Source organism: Dipodomys spectabilis, unplaced genomic scaffold (assembly GCF_019054845.1).
Source record: "Dipodomys spectabilis isolate Male_0828 unplaced genomic scaffold, ASM1905484v1 ptg001891l, whole genome shotgun sequence".
NCBI lineage: Eukaryota > Metazoa > Chordata > Mammalia > Rodentia > Heteromyidae > Dipodomys > Dipodomys spectabilis.
Window position 1 is genome coordinate 18,807 of NW_024872568.1, and position 6,106 is coordinate 24,912.

The following is a 6,106-nucleotide window of genomic DNA, read 5'->3' on the forward strand; positions in this document are numbered from 1 at the left end:
CATTTTGACTTCTCATTAAGCATCTTCAATCATCAAAATCACCTGCAGACAATAGATAGGCCTATTTTTATATGAAAACCAGTGTCTTTAAAAAACAAGAATTTAGGTAGTCATACAAAGGACTTCTATTTTACTACTGCATTATACATTTTTTATAATGTTGAATACCAACATTAGAAAGCTACTAGAAAGCTCTTAAAGACAATATGTTGAATAGTGAGTTCTCTTACACTATAACATGGTATTTCCCAAATCATTTACATAGAAGGCATTGTTTCCTATTTTCTCATTCCTAGAAAAAGCTGCACATGAAGACACCACTGGTCCTCATTTTCACTCTGTACCTTTGAATACTGAGGAAAATCTTTCCTCTGCTCTCTATCAATTCACTACTCTCCAGTTAGAATAATTTAGAATAGTAAAAATGGAAAAAGAGAAAATAAATCATGGTGAAAATACATATGCAAAAAATTCAGTTTTTTCTGACTAGTTCAACCAATGTGAACTATTGGGGAAATACATGGACATCTCATTCCCACTGGCACTCAAAGTCTCTGGTTAGGCAATTCTGATGAAGACAAGGAACAAGATGAAAAAGTGAGGAATGGTATGAATTGCAAGAAAAAAATGGAGTAGGATCCAAGCAAATTTCTTCTTTGGGATGCCAAAATTTATCGGCTTACTATGGTGCGGAGACTACTTTCCAAAAAGGCCACCCAGATGAATACTAGGGATGAGGATGAGTATACCCCTCTTCATCGGTAAGCTTAGAGTGGACACTTAGACATTGTCCATGAGTTGCTAGCTCAAGGCAGATATTCATGCAATAACTCTGAATGGCTGGACACCCCTGCACAGTGCTTATATGTGGAATAATACCAGAGTGGCTTCTTTATTATTTCATCATGATGCAGATACCAATCCCCAAACTAAAGGGCTCTTGACCCCCTTGCATCTTGCTGCTGGGAATAGAAATAGCAAAGATACTCTGTATCTCCTTCTGTTGAACCATTATATCAAACAAGGTCTGGAGAACAACTTGGAAGAAACTGCATTTGATATTGCCAAAAGGATAAGTATGTATCACTACCTCTTTGAAGTTGTCAAAGGCTGTACAAATTGTTCTACTAAGTCGTTATGGTTTGGTTAAGATTCTTAAATTTCAAAAATGCCAGTCCATCTTTTGTGTCCCTACAAATTGTTTTTTCACAATACAAAGCATCAGCAATATCTTACTATAAAAATTCATGTATTCCATGGTATTCTTCCAAGTGAATTGCATGACTTTGATATCAAAATGTTTTCAAGAGTTGTTTCTATACATCTATAATGATTCCTGCAGAGTTTGTGAATTTTTTAATCAGAAATAATTTTAACTTATCTGTTGGAATGAATAGTATAGAAACTAAAGATGTTCCGAGTGCTTTTCTGAAAAAAGTATATCTATGTTTGTATAATGTCCATAATCTATTTCATTCGTCCTAGATATAATACTTTGAATTCTACATTGTTATATCATGTATAGATTCATTAATAAATGTGACCTTTCAGATTGCATTCCACATAGAAGGAATTTAAGATTCCTTTTTTTACTGGGTTCTTATTTTATTTCTTTGGGATAAAATGGCAATGTTATCTAATTTTAAGTTTTGTAAAGGTTACCTTTCTAAGGTGAAAATTTAATACACTGATGTCAAACTAACCTTTAATTCTATGAATTACATGTATGTTACACTTGTATTTTTGTAATCAACTTTTTAATAACTTTTTTTCATTTCTTGCATCAGAAGAATGAAAAATATGGAATACTTCACAAATTTTTATATCATCCTTGTGCAAGTGCCATGTTAATCTCTGTATTGTTGTAATTTGGGTAGACCTGCTGCTGAAGCATGTAGTATACTCTAAATTTAAGTACGTAATGATATAATATTTATAAAGGCATGTATCCATAGTTGTCTTTTTGTAACAAGGAACCCTTATTGTTCCTAAAAATGCTATTGATCTCATTTCTCTAAAAATCTGTGTATACTGGAAAAAACTTATATAGTTTGTTCGATTGCTCACATTTACAATTTTTTTGTCAATGACTATTTTGTCATTTTCATTTTAAATTTGATCATACTTTGAAACCTTTACAGCTAAGTCCAAAGGTGGTGGCTTTTCAAGTATTTATTTATCAACTGAGTTAGCTTTGTGGAGCTAATGGACTCAAAGTAAGCCTTGCTTAAGAGCTACTTCTAACTTTCTGCAGCTTAAAATTTCCCAAATGAGGTCTTGCTGGGACAAATATCTACCTAAACTTTTACCCTTCTTCCATGTAGGAACAGACCAACCAGAATATCTTATCCTGAAAGCATAGATTGTCTTACTGGAACAAAGCTAATCTTAGTTACAAGGAATCATAGAGAGATGAACAGTTCAGACAGAATTGTTCAGAATGGAAGGTATTTTATCAAAACATAATTGTTAATTGTACTTATCATTTCAAAAGTAGCTAAAGCCAAGAAAGTGAAAAAAATTGTTCATATGCATGATTACCTATTGTCCTGGCCTGTCTATCATCCAACCAAGCAGGAACTTACACTTCTGACATTCTACCACCAAATATTTCCATAGCTCCTGGAGAAGTCCATATGTTTCTCCTCGATATTAGGCCTTAAATTGGTAATGTTTTAATCACAGTGTTTCCTCTTGCCTCTAGGCTATAAATCTACAAATGGTAAAGCTTTAAGTCTAACTCTACCAAAAACTGAGGTAGAGGTAATGGAATAATACTTTAAAACAGAGTTGCCTTTGATTCCCTAAACACAACACAACAATGCAAAACAATTTTTATATTATATATACTTATATATTTATATGTGCTGATTTTAAATTTCATAATGTGAATCTTACTAGAATTGATAATTTGACAAATATATTGACATCTATTCCCATAAATAAATTGGAATATAAATAATTAGGTTTAGAATATATATTAGAATATAAAAAGTATTAATGCAATATCTTCGGTATAAACTTGTGATACCTTCTAAGTGTTCATGGTCTTCGGAATTCACATGGTAAAATAACAGTATTGTTTTCTGCTAATATATAAGGGATTTTATTCTGATGCTCTGTTTATTGTCTTAACTCCATGGTCGCAAAGTGTTTTTCTCCATATTTCTGAAGCATTCTTGCTGATTATACCCAAATTTTGCTGATATGATGTCTAAAAGCTATTATTTTTCTGCAGGACCCACGGGTCCTAGGATACCAGGTCCCAGTTATCTGCATCATCAGATAACAAGGGCATGACTTCTCACATAGGCCCATGCAACATATCAACAGAAAATAATTGAAGACTCATCTCAATTTCTCATTTCCTATAATATTTCAGGGCCCCAATTCTTTACAAGAATTAGCAGTAATCAATTGTGAAATGCAAGGCAAGTTAAAATGAAAGATGAGATCACAAAATTTGAATGAATGTACTGTAATTCAAACTTTCAATTTACAGATGACCAGCCCATATGAGTGAACAAAATCACAAATGAACAAGGTTATTTTTAATACCCCTCTCCTAATGATTAATGAAAGATTTCAGTGCAGCCAAAAATATAATTTCTGGAATCATAGATCCATAATTGGTCTACCAAGACTAGGAAAACTTGATTTAGAGGTCAAATATAATTTAGAAAAACATTAATTGAGAAGACCCTTAGTGCTTCAAAACACTGGTACTTCAGTAAAACTTGGTTCTGTAGTTTAAAAATGTTGTCATTCTCAAACCAATGTAACCTACATTTAATCTCCTGAAAGTATATTCCTTTTCAAATAAACTTTTTCAAATCATATTCACCAAAATAACACTTGACAAGTAGATGATAGTGACATTAAAAGGTTTTCAAGTGTAGCGAGCAAGTTACAATAGAGTTGATTTACGTACTCAGCACTAATACCAAACAAGTTCAACCATTCATTAAAGTGTAGAAATAGTACCCCCCACCATTTGTGTTGTTCAGTAGGTGCCTTTCAGAAATGTGTTAAATAGATCAGCCTCCCATATTCCAAATCCAAATATTAGCTAATAAAGTAAATTTCATCACATAAGAAGGTACATTCTAAAGTGTCACTAATAGTTGCCTTATCATGTGTTGCCTTATTATATATTTTCCCTCTCTGTCTAACATAGTAATAAATATGACTTTAAGTCTTGAATATGGGTACTGATGAGAGATGTGACAAACATAAAATCTGTCTTCTATTTCTATCACATTCCTCTAAGTAGTAAATTTTAGTTTTCTTCTCATTCCAAAACTTATAGGTAGTAGAAAAAATTATCCTTTGTAAAATAAAATACTCACATACCATTGTACAAAGCCATTTATAAAAACTGGTAGTTAGGAATAAATTCTAAGCCATTTTTAAACTTTCCTGTTGACTAAAGATTAATCTTCCAAATGAATGAGAATAAAATCATGTCTAAGTTCTTCACATCTCCAGTCTTGCAAATTGTTATTGCAGATGAATGAATTATGGAAATATAAGCTGACATCATTTTCCTATATATTCTCCATCCTGGCTCAGACTCAGAATTTGCACAGCACAGGAAAACAGGTGCAATGACTGGCTTCTCACATCAGGGTGAATTTTTGGTAGTGCTGGGCTTCGAACTCGGATCCTAGGAGGCCCAACTGCCCAATCGGTCCATGTGATCACACCAGACTTTGAGTCAGTAAGGAGATGGGCTCTTCCCAGGAACTGAGATCGAGCCACAGGGAGGCCAAAATAGTGCTCAATGCATCATTTAAATATGGGATGTATATTCACATTCATGTGTGGACTGCATCGTGCATTGAGTGTACTTATTGTGTTTATTTTGTATGCTATTCATGGATGTATTGTGTATTTTCTTATGTATATGATGACAGGTATAACTGGGCTGACATGGATAACAACTTATTCCCATGACCACAGGGTGGCCCATGCATTCTCTATCCTTGCTGAGACCCAAGACTTGCACAGGAAAGGAAAACAGATGCAACCATTGGCTTCTGACGTGAAGATGAATCTTTTGGCAGGACTGGGATCTGAACTCGGGGCCTAGCAGGCCCAATTGGTGAATGGGTCCAGATGCGCACACCAGCCTGTGAGCGACAAAGGAGCTCATCATTCCCAGAACCTGAATTTGAGCCCCTTGGGGGGAGAGTGGGGAGCATAATAGTCATCCATTCATAAGTTGAAGGTAGAAAGCAAATAAGTACATATTTGTATAGAGTAGGATTGATGGTGACCTGTGATGAAATCCAATCTGTGAGTACCTATATTTGGATCTTTTCTGATGCATTAATTTCATGTCTGTGATAATTATTGTCATGCTTCATTAACTCTTCTTTACAAATAATCTATACCACATGAGTCTTGCATATCATTTCCTACTCGCATCATGCACAAACTACTCATTCAAGGATGAGATTGATCGCATGTCATGACTCTTCCTAGGTCCAGAAGCAAGTATCTCAGGATCTCCCGCCATTCCCTCCTCTTAGGGGGACTGAATTCAAGCCTCAGTCCTGGAAAAGTTACTCCTTATATACATTTTAACAATAGGATTTATACTTCCGTTCAGATGTTCAGTCCATATTGTGTTTGGTGCGTTTATTCATTTTATTTCCTGTTTTATTAATTTATTTCCCATTTATTGTATTGACTCTTATGACACTTATACAATTTATTACATTGTTTACATCCTATCACATAGAATCTAGATTTTAGATGTGTTCTCCATCATGCCTGGCAGTGCTAAGATCTGAACTCAGGGCCTAGCAGGCCCAATTCATGAATGTTTGAGTTTGAGCATGGCAGCCTCTAGCCAATGAAGCTGTCAAGTGGTTCCCAGGCACTGAGATCGACCCCCAGGTTTGGCCAAAACAGCGATACATGGATAGGCAGACGGTGGTATACAAAGTAATATATATTGTTAAAGAGTGCCAGCGCCGTCTATCTATGATTGAATGACACCTACTACGTTCCTACCAACTCTTAGGTATTTATTATACCACCATTGAAGGAATAATATTCTTTTCATGCTTAATAAACTATACGTTAAGCTCAATCAACA

The 6,106-nt window shown here is 34.6% G+C and overlaps 1 pseudogene; it reads right to left on the minus strand.

Annotated features, from left to right (window-relative positions):
- Positions 1–1,794: 1,794 nt before the first annotated feature.
- On the minus strand, positions 1,795–1,894 carry LOC122103142 (annotated as a pseudogene).
- Positions 1,895–6,106: the final 4,212 nt, after the last annotated feature.